Here is a 17,399-nt window from a genome sequence, read left to right on the forward strand (position 1 = left end):
AGGGTTCTGTGTTTGATCTTGCTTTTATCCATTGCTTGCCTCTTAACCAATCAATTAATATTCCTGTTCTTTCTCTGTATGCATAGTGGTGATTATAGGGACTGTATTTGTAAAATGCTTTCTAATAGTATGCAAGAAAGAATTATTTAAGTGCTAAGTATATTAATATCTGCTGACAACTCATCTCCTGTATTAGGAAAGCAATTATAGAAAATGTTATATATATTTCTATGCAGATAAGTCTAGATTTAAGTATAAAGATTGGAGGGGAAAAAAAAGTGCTTTCCTTCATTCACTATTTCATATATGAAACTTTGTATAAAAGCTTTTGTAAACTGTTCTCTGACATATGTTAAGAGTTCTATTCCCTGCAAGAACAAGAGAAAAAAAAAAATTCAACTCAAACCATAAGCACACAAGGGTATATAGTTAACTTTCTTTGTTATGGTCTAGCACTGGTGGTAATTGTGGTCCAACTGAATGTATAAGGGGAAACAAGCAGCAGCTTAACCAAAGAATTCTGTTTCTAGACTCAGATAAATAGGAAATTATTTATTTTCTAAATACAGAAATTTTAGGTGTTCCTTGCAGATACAATACTTTTAAGCAAACTGGGGTGAGGGGGTGCAGAAGGGTATTGTAATAAGTCATGCATGATATTACTGTTTTAATCAGAAACTAGAACTTAGGTATGGAAACCTATGAAAAGTTCATAGACACTATGGGATTTTCATATTTTAATTTTACACATTTATCCCTGAAAACCTTGAAGATGACTATGAATAAAAGATTTTTGAACTGGATTCTTTGTATTACTCTTGCTTTGCAGAATGAAGAACAATTCTTCTGTGTTATTAGGATATTGAATTCACAGATAATATTAGAGCAATTAAGTAGTATTGGGAGAGGAAGCAAAAAGTCAGTCCCATGGAAATCTGTGGCTAAACTTGCCTCCCTTCAATGAATTCAAATACCACTCACAAAATATGACAAGAAAGGGTCATAAACACTTCAATATTCAAGGCTGTAGATGGCTGAAACTAAGATGGAAGCTATAAGGAAGGCAACAGCAATTGAACTGAGTTCTGATATATATATATATATATATATATAAAAATTGAACTGAGTTCTGATATATATATATATAAATGTATATATATATATCAGAGCATACATATATATACATGTATATTTCTTAGAAATTTGTGTTGAAAATGTAACAACTTGATAACCTACTAACCTTCAGTATTGCTTACAAGCAAGGAATATTTTACATGTTACTTAGCTAAATATATATATATACATGTATATATATGTATGTTCTGATATATATATATACATTTATATATATATATATCAGAACTCAGTTCAATTTATATATATATATATATATATATATATATATATATATATATATCGGAACTCAGTTCCCCTTACATATATATATGTATATATTATTTTGTCAAGGATGGAGTGACATGTGAGATATCCAACAAGTCAAGCTGTAGAAAAAGAGGTCAAAAAATGGTATCCTGTGAGTACAGAAATCCATAAGAACGTCAACTCTAATAAAACATACACTTTCAATATGTGGCTATAGCTGAAAGCTCAGGAAAAGTACAAAGTTAAGCCTGGTATGCATGTTAGAAGAAAATATGTGTTTCTCTGGCTGATTGTACCCTGCAGTGATGAGAATCTCAAATAACTGTACTTGATGAGTGAAAATAAGACAGTGTTCTTGTGAGATATATATCGATACCAGAGACATTTATATCCATAAACATCTTAATTTCTTTCATCAGTCACAGAGCCATAGACTGGTTGTGTTTGGAAGGGATATCTGGAGGTCATCTGGACCAAATGATGAAGGGACACAGAGAGCCAGTTGCCTAGGACAATGTCCAAACAGCTTTTGGATATGGCCAAGGATGAAACACAGAACTTAAAATCACAACTCCAGAACTTATTCCTCCTCTGTGGTTTATCTTCCAGTAGGAGGACATGGAAGACTTTTGAAATTTCTTCTAAATCTCCTTATAGTCCTCAAAAAAATCTACAGTATATTAAGTCAATATGGCATATAGTGTTGGGAAAGATCTGTTAGCAAGATTTTAGCATCTTTTTCTCATTAAGGGTGCAGCAGAACCCCATGAAGATGGGCAAATGGATGCAGCAACACATCTGTAATTAGTTTGAATATATCTTGGTCCAAACACTTGTACAAAAATTAAACTAGACAGGTTGAAACTAGAATAGAGGGACTGAAAATACAAGTTGAGCCAGTGTTGAACCATTTGCTTTAAAGAAGGCATGAAGAGCTGATACCACTAAAGCTACTGCATTACAGATAAAGACAGATTATTATTCATCACTAACATTTAATATGTCAAGATTTTTCTCATATATTTATATAGTTACAGACAACTGGAAATAATTCATACTCTCTTAGATTCTTAAAAGATGGATTACTCTTATTTTGGAGTATTATATGTCACCACCAGTCTAAAATCATTAAGAGGTGGTCACCTCTTGTTAGAGCGGTTCTATAGCAAGCTCAGAGTACTTGCAAAGCTGAGATTTGTTTTCTTGTATATGAAAAGATAGCAATCTTTTCTCTATATTTTAAATCATATGTGAAGTGGTATTACATTTTAGGAATATTAAATCAAGTCACTTTTGCATTGGTTGTAGAAGTTGCCATTCACTGTGCTGCTATGATTTAGGAATGAAACAGTAGAAGCAGCAATTTAGCTAAGTAACATGTAAAATATTCCTTGCTTGTAAGCAATACTGAAGGTTAGTAGGTTATCAAGTTGTTACATTTTCAACACAAATTTCTAAGAAATATCAGAAATGCATACTCGGTAGTGGCAAGTTGTGTAATGGAGTGGACTACATACTTAAATCCTCAAGCAGAGAAAAATCAGGACACAAAAGCATCTAAAACATCCTCTAGAGCACAGCCAACTAGAGTCAGTCTGCTGCTATGCCTACCTGTTTATTAAGAACACCTAAACTGAGGACAGCACATCATTGCTGATATTTCTTTCGTTATGGAAATTTACTTTTTAATAATCAGATGAGTATAAACAGATGAGGATAAACAGAGGAATAAACAGATATGAGGAAGTTATACTCCCATCTCAAAACCATCACACACGAGTTAGAACATTTATATTTTGATCTCATTGAGTCTGTTTTTCACATAGGCTATAAAACATCTGGTCAATTGAGAACTACTCTGTTTTTGAATAAATAATCAATTCCTTGTATGCAGTAATACATGTCTGTTAATAGCATCACAAACATACTGATCTTAACCATCTACTTACCAACACAGTTTTCCATGTCAACATGTGTGTAAAAACTGTGGTTGATAATGACTGGCCAACCACTTTAGGGTGTGAGAAAAAACTCATAATGAAAGACTGCCCTGAAATGTGCACAACTACAAGCTTCACAAAGCAGTAAGTCTCTTATATTTACCTGTCTCTGCTTCTCATGTAAATTTCTGCCACATAGTAGATCAGGAGGGTATTCATCTGGCTTCTGGTTCTCTCATATGCTACCCAGAGCTCATCTATTTGTTTGCAGGGTGGCTGCTGGCCTTCCCCTCCCTATATCCTTTGTACCATTTCCAGCTGCCCTGAAGAGGGATCAATAAGTTACCAGTCTGTGGTGCAATCAGTTTCCTAGCTCATTTCTGCTCTTTCAAAAAAGATCTTTTTCTTACTCTTTTTAAATTTTTTATTACCCAGATCGATACAATCAGAGTTGTGCTCCTGTCTAGCCTCCACTCGCCAGAGACAGCCAGCATGGGGACCTGCTGGTCTCTTAGTAATGTTGATGTCAAGAGGGTGATTTTTTCCCCCACACTAAGTTCCTCTTAATTACTTCCTCTGAGATGCTGAGGGTGGCCTTGCTTCCATCCTTCATGACTCACTGTCTCTGTCCGGGCATGTCTGCTTTATAAAATGATGCCTTCCAATTTTAGGCCCATTTTTTTTCCCCACAAGTAGTGAATGCTCTGTTAATCTTTAGGAATGATCCTCCCAGGAAGGCTGTAACTTCTATTTTAAGGAAGATTTCAGTCTGGGTGAATGATTTTTATGACTACCGTTAGTACTATTTCTAATCTGCCTTTGTTATCTAAGGTTTGGGAGAAGGTCACGGCAGTTTAAATTCTGGACCACCTTGTCAGAAATCATCTGCCTGAGGAGTTTTAGACTGTCTGCTCATCCTGTTAGAGAACTGCATTACTCCAGGTGTGTTCTGGATTTACAGAAACCCTCATATTTGATGGTGGAATTTTTTGTTGATATTCTGAATACTCAGCAGACTTGATATATTTCCATCCTCTCTATACTTTCAAAAAAACCCTACATTTTTCATAACTCCAGTATACACTTTTGCCTAACAGGTGACAATTGAGAAGTTTATTTCTAGAATTTCTAAGTAGGAAGAAAAAAAGTGTTTTCATTGTTGTTCCAACAACTAGTAAATAAATCATCATAGATAAAATGAGTTTTATTTCTGTTAAAGTACTGCCAAAATTATTTTCAATAATAATAATGCTTCCAATAATTCTGAAATCAGAGTTCAACCAGGACTGGAGTATCATTTTCCTGGAAAAAATGCTAATTTTTCATCCACCATGGAAAGGGGAAAGAAAAGTTAAAGAAATCTAAAAAGGTAAAATTGAATTTGTTTGAAACAATGATTCTAGATTTGTATAAACACCACAACTCCTTAAAAAAATTATCTGATTTCTCCCAGTGTCATCTTATTCAATGAATTGCAGCTCCCTTCCAAATGTAGTGCATTTAAGAGATCCAGTTCATCTAATAAATTCATAAATATACTTTTTAAAAAAATGGAGTTAATATTTCAGTAACATACCAAATATATTCTAGAAAGTTTTGTCTGCTGTATTACCAAAATAAATATATGTTTATAAAAAAATTGCTCATTTAATGTCCAGGTTTTCTTGTGTAAACTTGAGGAGACTTGAATTATGCTTTAAGGAAATTCATTGAAAACACAATAACTTTCCTAAAAAATATCAGTTTAAGTCTAAGTCTAATACAAAGCAGAGCAACATTTCAAATTTAGGAGATTAAATCTACTGGACATCTGAATCTAATCCAGTATATACCTTATTAAAAATGGATACTTAGAAAAAAATGAGTAATAATTTATGTACATAAGTTTAGGTAGCAAAGTCTGAAAAATTACCTAAAAGTCTATGTAAAAGAAGGGAGAAAAACAACAACAACAATAAAAAACAAATAGCATGCATCCACTTTGGCTACTTCTGATAGATGACTGTGATAAAATAAAGGCACTAGGTCAGAAGAAATTCTTTGCCCCGAGCTGTCCACTACCAAACTGAAAGCCCAGGTGGCAGCTTGAGAACCAGGAAGACTGATTTTTTCCATGTCGAGTGCAGTACAGGTGTCCTCATATGCACTGATCTCAGATGAACAATTGATTTTGAGATGAAAAGGGGGAAGCAACCTCCAGAACAGCACAAGATCCTTGTTTACTGCATTTCACAGTAAGCACGTGTAAACACAATTCAAAAAATTACTGTTGAAAAATCAAATAGAATCTATCTTTAAAATGATGTCAGAGGGGGAAAAAAATCTCATGCAGAACTACAGAGGATTTCCTTTGAGTTTTATGTAATGAAAAGCAGCAACTGCACCTAGCTTCACAGAAGCATATGTCACCACAGAGGAGAAACCCACATCTAATTATTTACCAGAAAATGGCCTCTCTGACATAAACAGGGAAAATTGTTTCATAAATCAATTTTGCACTAACCTTCTAAACAAAAACGCACCACACAGTTGAGATGCAATTACTTTGCCTTGTACATCACAGGATGAGGTGACTTGATATTCAAGGGAAGGAGAGGTGAGAGTTGCTCTTTGTTCTCTGCACTGAACATGACAATCTATTATCAGAGAAATTATAAACATTCACAGTAAATACATTGTCCTCGACCTGCATGCACAAGCTTGCCTTCAACCCCTCCAAGTGGTATTTCTTCACACCAGGGCCAGCGTGACAAGCTCAGCACCATCAGGAACCACTGGCTATGCTTTGCTTATCCCCCTCCCACAGATCACAACAGATTAATAATTTAGGCTCACCCTCTCTGTTGTGTATGTGTTTAATGGACATTTGCATTTGCTTTCCAGAAGCTTCCTGAGTGACAACCACTCAGGAAGAAGCCCTGATTTTTAACTTTTCTATTATTATATTATCTTTTTCAGATAAGAAAATAAACGTAAGTACAAAATGCCTGCTTCTGAAGAAAGAAGAGTGATACAAGCACTAGCATTTATACTGTCTTACTATTACTGTATTATTTTTCCCATTTCCTTAAATTGTGTTAGGGTTTTAATAAAGAGATACTCAAAGGAAAAGCTCTTACCCAGATTTCATACAACAGTATGAAAAAAAACAGTGAGGGTTGGCAGGTGAGAAGTCAAGCTATCAGCTTATAGCAATCACACCATGCAATTTTGAACGGATCTCAAACATTCTTGCTTCCTCATATTTTGTTTAGATGTTTTCATTTTCTGGGAGCATGCTCTAGTCATCACAACCACTTTTGTCCCTTTACCACACTTGTTTTTACATCATATGGAAATTTGCTTGGCTTTGTCACTCCATGTGACAGGGATGGTCTAGCTGAAATTCAAATGAACGTGAGTTTATTTAAAACCTGATTTTCATAGCACAGAGTTTTCTTAGAAGGTGAGCAAAAGCAAGTCCCTTACTCCTCTGCAGAGACAACTGTGAGCCCAGCAAGTCTGGAGATGCCAGAAAGCTGCTTTTTACCAACATCTTGCTCCAAACAGAAAAGAAAGAAGCTCAAAGGAAGTGTTTTCTTCATGAGAAACCTATAAAACAATAAATAAAGGATTAGAAAGATGTTGAAAATGAAGGTATTAATATGGGAATACACAATCAGTATAGACGGAGGAAGCTGGTGGGCTTACCAAAGATGGTATCATTTGCATAATACATCAGTTTGCAATTTACTGATAATAAACATGGAAATAAATGTCTGTGGCAAACCTCATATTTGCTTAAACCCTAGCTCATTAAATAGTCGATATCAAATTACTAGCTGTTAACCTAGGTAATGTTAGTGTGGGAGGGGTTACAGTTATAAAAATGCTTGGCTTCCTCCTGACAAATCCAACACCAGCGCACCAACTAACAATTTCTTTACTTCACTACTAATTTTGGTTTTAAACCTCAAGGCCATAATTACTTTAGTAGAGTGTTGTGATAAACCCACTTCGGATTTTGAATATATAACCTTGTATATGGCTATATCATTTGTAATTTATAATATTAATCTTTTTAAATCTGAAGATAAATTAATAAATACCATTACTGGCATGAAAAAGGTGAATGACAAGAGCTGAAATATATTGATTGTAGCCACTTCATCATCTGATGTCAAAGTGAAAAGCACTGTGCTTTTCTCCATAACGTCATCCTATTCCACTTTTGTCCTTATATATATTATGTCTGCCTTTTTCCTTTTTTTTTTTTTTTTTTTGGCTTGTGATATGCATTCAATTAAGTAATAGCACTCCAGATGTGGTAAGTGCTTTGCTCTAGTTTTACACCACAGTACAACGTGCCATGTATTAGCAAACTAGACAATGATCTGATTTATTGTGTGTATCACTCTAAATGTGAAAACACTGCTCATAAATTGTATTTTTTGTACATATCACTTAGTCTTTCACTGCTATTACCTGACTTTAAAAACCGTAGCAATTACATAGTGAAAACAACTTGAAAGTTCATGGCATCCTGCAGGAGACAATGCATTGTAATGCATATCCTCAATTCTCTGCAGGATTCAGCAGATTACAAATCTGTCAGGGTAAAGTCTGCAGGGAAACTGTACTTTTCAACTGTCTGTGCTGTATATAATCCACATTGTATGATGCAATAAGATATAAAATTGTCAGATGAGCCTAAAGTTCTTCTCGGTTTACTTAAAATTATATGTGCAAAGACAAGGAGACTAAAAGCTTGTAGAGCTTGTACATTTCTGGAGCTGAAATCATATTGGCAACGTGAAGCATCATAAATTTTAAACCATCCGCTGTCATGGCTGATTTTATGCAGGTGCTGAACAATAAGCATTTGTGCTGAAATAACACCATGTTATATATCAGCCTAGGTAAGTGTTGGTCCACAGAAATAAACATACAACATTGCGAACACTCACAAGTAGATACATTTTTAAATAACTATAAATACTCAAAAATAAAACCTTAATAATACTGACTTTAATAAATCAATAAAGAATTTCACATATTCTGGACAGATGGTATTGTCCTACAACACTTCTTCAGAAAGCACACTGACACAACAACATCTTCAAATTTTGGCAAATGCTCATCTTGAGAGAATCATCAGCTCCAGCTATAACTCAGATTCTGCTCCTTTCCCGGCTTCTGTCCACAATCCCTAGCTTATGGGTTTTTAAAGTAGGATCATCTCTCACCCTGCTTGGAAACCACTCAGACAAACAGTAAAGCCCACAGAGCCGTGACCATTACCTTTGGTATCAGGAGAAGAAATGAGCAGCAAAGGGCAGGCCGGGGATAGTAATTTTTGGATCCTGTTGCAGCCAGAATAGCTGTGTCTGTCCAGTCCTTTACACAAAATTTTGAAAGTTAGCTAGTTGCCTGAGGTGGGGTAGAGTTGCAGAACCTATCCCAATTAATTTATTCAGAGGACAACAATTTCAATTCAAATACTCCATGTGGTGTGTGAATTGTTCCCACTGCACGAATATCATGCTGTGTAGAAATACCCCAGTTCACTTTTTTGGACCTGTGTGGGGTATTTGACACCACAGAGGTACATGGCTCATTAGCTCAACAGCACCATTCGGGTTTGGATTGATGCTCCTCCTAGAAATGCAGGCAGCTCCTTGCAACCCCACACAGCTGACCTCACCCCTACACCTCTGAAGATGGGTCAGCTGCAGCCCAAGGCTGTGACAGAGAAGAGATGCCCAAAAGGAGACATTTCATGCTCACATTGTTACTTAGTTTAAATAAATAAAACCTGAAAATATGGGATCCAGATGATTAAACAGATCATTAGGTGCAACTAGCTTCTCTACATGTGATCAGATCTGAAGAGACATGTATGTGTAACACACACAGTATTGTAGGAGTGGGTTGGTTTTAGTGGAATTAACATCTGCTGCTCTTTGAATAACAAGAGACAGGGAAAAATGAAGGTTAAAGTGGGTATTTTAGTAAAATAAGGATATGCTCTTTAAAAACATATTCTTATCTAATGGCAACCATGCTCCAATTCAGAGGCTCTTCAGATTCTTTTTAACGAGACTGAATAACATAGCAGACCTGCTCTTTTATGTATTTATAGTCTGACAGACGTAAAACTTTTAATTGGAATGACTTCACATTTGGGTTATTATTTGAGGTTTAGAGGTGAAGGGGCCAAAAGGTGAGAACTTTCGTTGCACTGCTATTACCCACAGCCCATGCTGAGAAAGTGGCTCCAGAAATGAAAACCTGGGGGCCACACCTCGTACCTGTCCCTCTGTGGGCTGGTACCCCCTCCTGAAACCTGAGCTTGTCCCATGACTACCACATGAGATTTAGCAGGGCAACACTTGAGAAACATTGCTTATGTCAAAAGAATTCCTCTAGCCCTCTTGCACTCTCTCCATTTAAATATTTAGCAATAAGTTCAGTGCTTGTCAAAATTACTGGGTTTGCAGCCCTTTTATACCCAAGTAACACCTGGTAAATATAGGTAAATATGTGAACCCTGGCTGCAGGTCTGGCAGTGGACAGAAGATCCCACACCCCATCCCATGCTCTTTGGTCAGGTGTTAGTGTTTATTGGGCCGATCCAGATCAAACGTTTATATTCACTGAGCACTTCTGCATTGTTTCAGATGAAAGAGTTATAAATTCACCCACAATTTGAGAAGTAACCTCTGATTTCATAGAAGGCAAGGTTTCTTTAGTTATTCTTGTAATGGGACCAAGGTTTTGTCTTAATAGTTAAGCCAGAACCATTAGTTAACTGACAGCCATAACCGAAAAACAGGATGATGAGTAAGGCTATTTGGGTGACTTTTTTACCCTGATTTAGCTCTGGGAATGGGTTTGGAGCCATCAGAAGATTAGTCACCATCTGCAGATCCCCTTCCAGAGGCAGCTGTACTGGTGGTGTGGGTTACTGATCCCGGCCCCACCTCTACGTCCCTCAGTACCCGCTGTGCCAGTCTGCTGGCAAAACAGCCTGTCTAAGTGCTTCTGAGTCAGAATGAACCAAGTTAGTAGGTATTTATTATTTCCACTTCTTAAGGTGATTTGGCTCATTTTGGCATAGGTGGTTTTGGAAGCGATTACACCCACAGCTTGGCAGCAGGCCTGTGAGAGAGGCAGACTCGGCAAAGGGAGGACTGCAAAGGGTTGCCTGGGGGCAAGGACATCTGCAGCTGCCAGGTGGACCCGGGACGGGTATACAAACACCTCCTCACCACACCAGCCCTCATTAGGGGAGCACAGCTTGTACTAATTACTTTCCTAGCTATTAGGAACTGGAAGATCAGTGGTAGCAAAACAAAAAAGGTTAACATGGTATTTGTCTAACCTTGGCAAGGCAAAAACAGTTCTACAGTAAAGACCTTACAATACATGGCATCAAGGAGCATAATAAGTATTACATTTGTAGGTTTATTCTTCTAACATGCAAGCACAGGGGCTCTTGTATGTGTCTGCAAGCCGAGTAGTTAGCATAAAAAGATTATGTCCTATTTGTACAACAAGAAATGGGCCATTCATTACTTTCCTATGGCATTACAATTGCCAGCCCTAATTGTCTGTCACTTTTTGGGTAGTAAATTACTGCTTCTTTAGCAAAGATTCAGATCCACTGGCCCTAGCAGCTCCCTTTTAAGCTTTCAACGGCGTACTTAGCCTAAATCATATAATAAAAGTTACATGGTAACAATGGAATTACATTGCTAGAAGTTTTATAAGAATTAATTTTCTAGAAAGATCTAAAATTCAGTCATGAAAGTGAGCAGCAACAAGCAGCCCCCATAAAGAATAGAGGAGGCCTAGCTGAACTATTGAAAGTCTCTGCTGTTAAACTCCAGGTAACACCTATGGAGCTTCAGTAGCTAGAAAAAATGCATTTGCTTTTGCCAGAGAATTTAACAAGGTAATCCACTCCCCAGTTACATGAAATTTAAACTTAAATTGTGAGGGATCCAGGCTCAATACCTCAACAGTGGCAAAACCTTTGACTTAGCTCAAGCTGAAAAAAAAAGTCAACAATCCGAAAGCAACTGGATGTCAATCCCAACGCTCTTCTCCTGCAAGCATGAGTTGGAATGCTAGAAAATGTTTCAACCACAAGGGCAGAAAAATTCAGATCATCTTTTCAGAAATTCTAACAGGGCAAGACACATCACTGGTTTAAAACAAAGGAAAACTAACTCATAAGACAGTCATCGTTGGTTGTGCTAGAAGGGAACATGACAATCCAGAAGGCCCCTCTCAGCCCAATTTTTATCTGTGTCATGTATCTCAGCTATTTATATCTGTGCAGGCGTAAACTTACCTTGAGTCTGTGAGCAGATTGCAAAAGCAAGTGCACACAGCTTTCCAAGATGAAGGCCAACAGGTTTGATTTCGCTCCACTGAATGCCACCAGCAGATTTTCACTGACTTGAAGAGGAGTAAGATAGCCCTAAGTTACTAAATCAAACTAAATTACTAGATAAGATAAAAAAATAGCAAGTTACTAAATCATTGAAATACTTGCAGAAGACCAAAAAAAAAAAAAAAAGATTCATTTTTTTTCAAGAAAGCAACTAAAACAGACATAGAAATCGACAGAAAATTATCGGTAGCTTTGTTAAGACTTGTTTCTTCATTCAAATATGGATGCATCAGTGTATAGCAACATTTTCAAAAGCATGTAAGTGATTCAGGAACTTAAGACCATTACGCACTTTTGACAAACTTTTTAATCTAAATCAGTTCACAAAAAAATCTGTGAAAGTTTAAATGGATGGATGGACAGATGGCCAAATGGGTTTCTTTTCTGTATTACTTGCCTGCAGCTTCTCCCTCTGTTAGCTGCCTTTTTTACTCTCACTTTTTTTGGAATTAAAAAAAAAAAAAGGCAGTACTCAGACATGCAGCCCATTTCAAAGCTCCAGTGGGTAGCAAGGAAATACTTTAGAGATCAGGTGAAATGAATTCAAGATGAGTGAAAATGGTCTTTGGTTCTGCTCTGCTACCTTTTACTGAAGAATCACTGCAGAGATGTGAATCATCTCCATCCACACTGTGCTTCATTTCTTGCAGGCATTTTTCACAGATCTCTCCTGCTTCTTCTCTCTCCTGGTGTCAGACACTATGATTTTCCATTGGTCACTGTGGCATTAAGGGTTTTATTACCATTAGAACAAGTGTAAGAGAAAGGCAGCCTGGTGCAAAATAATAATAATAACAACAACAACAACAATAATGATGATGATATATACTTTGTAACAGGAAGTAACAATTAGGTAATGAAGTCAGGAAAAAATGAGAAAGCCCAACTTCTATTCACTTGGATTACAGAAAGACAAAAATCCTTCAACCAACAAAATCTCTGCTTATAGTAAACTGAGAATACAATTACATTCAGGCAACTGGGCTCTTTGTCTTTTCAGGGAGAAATTTCCGTCTCAGAACAAACAACAAAATAGAAAATAAGGTAAAAACAATATTTTATGAAGCCATTAATAATAAAACATAATTGTACAAGACACTAATAGAAACTGTTTCTCAGAGAAGACAAATATCAACATGATAAAATATTGTTTTTATAAAGAATATGAAACTTCAGTTCACCTCTCCTAGTTACCACCTTAAAATAAATAAAAATCGTGTCTTGAATATAATAACTGTGATTCCATTTAGAAAATCTAAATTACGGTGTTCAATAGAATTTCAGGAACCTATGAGTGTTCTCTGCATTCTTAAATTTAATTCCTTACTTTGGGGACAGTAACTTGTTTCTGTATTTATGATAAAATAGATGGCAGAAAATATGAGGAATGTATTTAAGAAATATGCGTATTTTGAAGTTACGTATTTTACCTAAAAAGGAATTTTATCTTCTTCATTAATGCATAATAGCACAGATGATCCCTTATATGATATTAAAATTATATTTAAATATTAATTTTTCACTGTAATAGTATGCTGAGAAAATAATTTACCATTAACTGTTAAAGCCAGTTTCCAATCTATCGATTTTACAGTGCAGATCAAAAAAGAATCAAAATCAAATTTAAAGATACCCCTTTTTCTTTTCTACACTCTGTAGTTAATAATAGAATCATAGAATCATAGAATATCCTGAGCTGGAAGGGACCCTTAAGGATCATCAAGTCCAACTCTTGACACCGCACAGGTCTACCCAAAAGTTCAGACCATGTGACTAAGTGCACAGTCCAATCTCTTCTTAAATTCAGACAGGCTCGGTGCAGTGACCACTTCCCTGGGGAGCCTGTTCCAGTGTGCAACCACCCTCTCTGTGAAGAACCCCCTCCTGATGTCAAGCCTAAATTTCCCCTGCCTCAGCTTAACCCCGTTCCCGCGGGTCCTGTCACTGGTGTTAATGGAGAAAAGGTCTCCTGCCTCTCGACACCCCCTTACGAGGAAGTTGTAGACTGCGATGAGGTCTCCCCTCAGCCTCCTCTTCTCCAGGCTGAACAGGCCCAGTGCCCTCAGCCGTTCCTCGTACGCCTTCCCCTCCAGGCCTTTCACCATCTTCGTAGCCCTCCTCTGGACACTCTCCAACAGTTTCATGTCCTTTTTATACTGTGGTGCCCAGAACTGCACACAGTATTCGAGGTGAGGCCGCACCAGTGCAGAGTAGAGCGGGACAATCACCTCCCTTGACCTACTAGCGATGCCATGCTTGATGAACCTAGATACTTTTAGAAATGCCTCAGAAGTCTTTTAGACTCTCCAAAGAGAATTCAGCCAAACAAGGGCCTGACTGAGAGCATTAGGTAAAACTGGCAGGAAAAAAAAAAAAGCATGCCATTATTTCTGTGACTTCTTTATTTTAAACTTTGTTGGACAACAAAACTTGGTTTAGGGATGATATTGGGTTTTGTTCCAACAAACATAATCACAGTATGGGATTTTCTGATACCGTTTAATGTGTTTTTATAATGTTTCAAGCAAGCATTACATGAACAGGGATGATGTTGAAGTGTTATTAGTAATGTGGACAATATTTTCAGGGCAATTAATTGTTGTTGTTACTATTTTACGTGTGTTTTCTGAGATATATTCTATATACTATCATCCACAAAATTACTCCAAGTAAAGAAATGTTAGACACATGAAAAAAAAAAAAAAGTATTCATAGAGATTTTATCACCCATCACAGAATCACAGAACTGTAGGTGTTGGAAGGGACCTCGAAAGATCATCGGGTCCAACCCCCCTGCCAAAGCAGGTTTCACCCATGCTTTGGGCTTTTAGATAAGTATGAATGACCTGAGGATTTAGTTTAATCCTTCCATAAATTAGGTGAGGACAACCTTTATATAAGTGATCACAGAATCACAGAATCACAGAATTTCTAGGTTGGAAGAGACCTCAAGATCATCGAGTCCAACCTCTGACCTAACACTAACAGTCCCCACTAAACCATATCCCTAAGCTCTACATCTAAACGTCTTTTGAAGACTTCCAGGGATGGTGACTCCACCACCTCCCTGGGCAGCCCGTTCCAGTGCCTAACAACCCTTTCAGTAAAGAAATTCTTCCTAACATCTAACCTAAAACTCCCCTGGCGTAACTTTAGCCCATTCCCCCTCGTCCTGTCACCAGGCACATGGGAGAACAGGCCAACCCCCACCTCGCTACAGCCTCCTTTAATGTACTTATACAGAGCAATAAGGTCACCCCTGAGCCTCCTCTTCTCCAGGCTGAACAAGCCCAGCTCCCTCAGCCGCTCCTCGTAGGACTTGCTCTCCAGGCCCCTCACCAGCTTCGTCGCCCTTCTTTGGACCCGCTCAAGCACCTCGATGTCCTTCTTGTAGCGAGGGGCCCAAAACTGAACACAGTACTCGAGGTGCGGCCTCACCAGAGCCGAGTACAGGGGGAAACTGAGGATCAGGGAGGCTGATCTCTAAAAGCAAAGTTGCACTGGAAGTCAATTGCTAAATTGTTAGACTGATCCTTGACATACTTTGTGCACAGGCTTAAGACTTAGGATCAGCTAAGAAAATTTCCAGTCATTTTTGAGGCAGCCTCTGTTTCTGAGCATGAGACCTTTTCTTTTTTTTTTTTTATTTCGTTCCTTCTTTCATTCCTTTTTTTTTTTTTTTTTAAATCAATATGGACACAGACGTGTAAGATATGATTTGTCTGATGCTAACAGCACCAAAGAGCAGTTCCAGGCATGTCCCTTTTCCTACCAGACACATGGCCACAGGTTCCCAGACACCACAGCCAGGATCTCCCTTGGGTCTGTGACATCTGTCCTGGTAGAAAGCTGTGCTCTTCCTCCCAATAACTCACTCTTCTCAGGGCTACAGGAACTACTGTTGAAGGTCAGCACTCTGAGTTCTGCTGTGGAGACAAATCTGAGCCTTTTGTTCAGCCATTGAGTCTATTGTTCCTATTTTAGGTAATTTTCAAATTATCTCCTAACAGGAAAAGCAGAAGATGGAGACTACAACACATGGCACATGTATATCCACTTTCAGTCCCCAGGACCCCCCTTTGCAAATGAGATCTTGTACTTTATAGAGCTTTGTTTTCCCAGTAGTAAACTATTTAAATGAATAACCACATTTAAGCTACTCCTGGGGAAGAGCCAATTTAAGAAAAGCCATCCAGGAATTCACTGCAAATGAGATGCTGCCTCTCCAAAGACTCTGTTCCTTACCATCACAATGACAGGCTTGGGAATGACTTCTAAGAGAGAATACCAGAAAGCTGGGAATTTGTCCATTATAACTTAAAATTAAGATGGTTTGAATGACATAGACAAAAAGAGGAGACCCCTTCCCTTACCTTCCCCCTGCCCCCCATATTTATTTTTTATAAAAAATAAACACATAAGTATCTTTCACAGCAAATAAAAAACAGTGACTCTGTTTTAAATACCGACAACAGTGAAATAGTTAAAAAGTTGTATTTTATAGAGTCTTTCCTTAGAAAATTGAACTACATTATTAGGGTTCAATTCTTTGGAGCAATTAGCTATGAGACTCCTATGGACTTCTGTATTGAATAACAAGCTTCTTTCCTTTTTTTTTTGTCATTGTTGTTTTAATACTCTTACTATCATTATGTATTTATATTGCAGTTGATGTCAGTGATAAAGCTGCTATTGGTTCAGTACGTGAAGTACTGGAATATCAGCTTTAAGATATAGTTTGCATCCACAGTAGCATTTATTCATGGCTGATCTCCAGACATTGAAGCTTATACTGCATGACAAAAATGATGCCTAGCATTCACAAAAAAATTCTAAAAAGCAGTAAGTAGTCTTGTCAGGATCTGTCCATTCAGCTTCTTACCTGTTTAAATTGGTACAATGCAGAGGAAACAGCTGCTTAACAGAATCCTAAAAATAGTTTGAAGTATTAACTTGCGTTTGGATTTTGTTGTTGGTGGTGGTTTGTTTGTTTGTTTTATCTTGGGAGAACAAATGTAATTCTTATGGTGCACTATTTAGAATCAATCAATCCATACCAATGCACAGAAAAGTCTATCTCAGTGGTCATGTGATCGACTCACTCACACTTAGAAAATCCATCTTCAATGGGTTTACCGTCTAAAATGAACTGATGCATAAGTATCTTTTAGGGACTTGGGGAAAATACTCTTTTAAGAGCTGGTTTTTATCATAATCTCTTTAGGTCTTCTCCATTCAGTTCAGCTTCCTCTTGCTAACTACATACAAGCGTACATTATACAAGAAATTAAAACATTATCTACTGCAGTGGTGAGATGCCTTAAATTAGTCCAATGGTTTAACTTTCTGGTAAGGTTGTTCTAAATTCAAAAGCCAGCCACAATGAATATGTTTATTTTTGATGGATTCAGTAGTCATTATCACTGCATTCATCAATTGGAGGCATGTCAAGCGCACTGAAGTATATTAATTGCAACAGGTTAAATCAGCAGTCATCTATAGAATTATTCCTTTTCATTTTCTTTCTTGAACTAGTTGGCCTTGATACCCTTGATTAAATCACTTGAATGGTATTTTATTGGTATTTTTAATTTATGCCACTATTCTGCTAACATCCATCCATAAATGATCAGGGT

The sequence above is a fragment of the Anas acuta genome, chromosome 3 (assembly GCF_963932015.1).
Source record: "Anas acuta chromosome 3, bAnaAcu1.1, whole genome shotgun sequence".
NCBI lineage: Eukaryota > Metazoa > Chordata > Aves > Anseriformes > Anatidae > Anas > Anas acuta.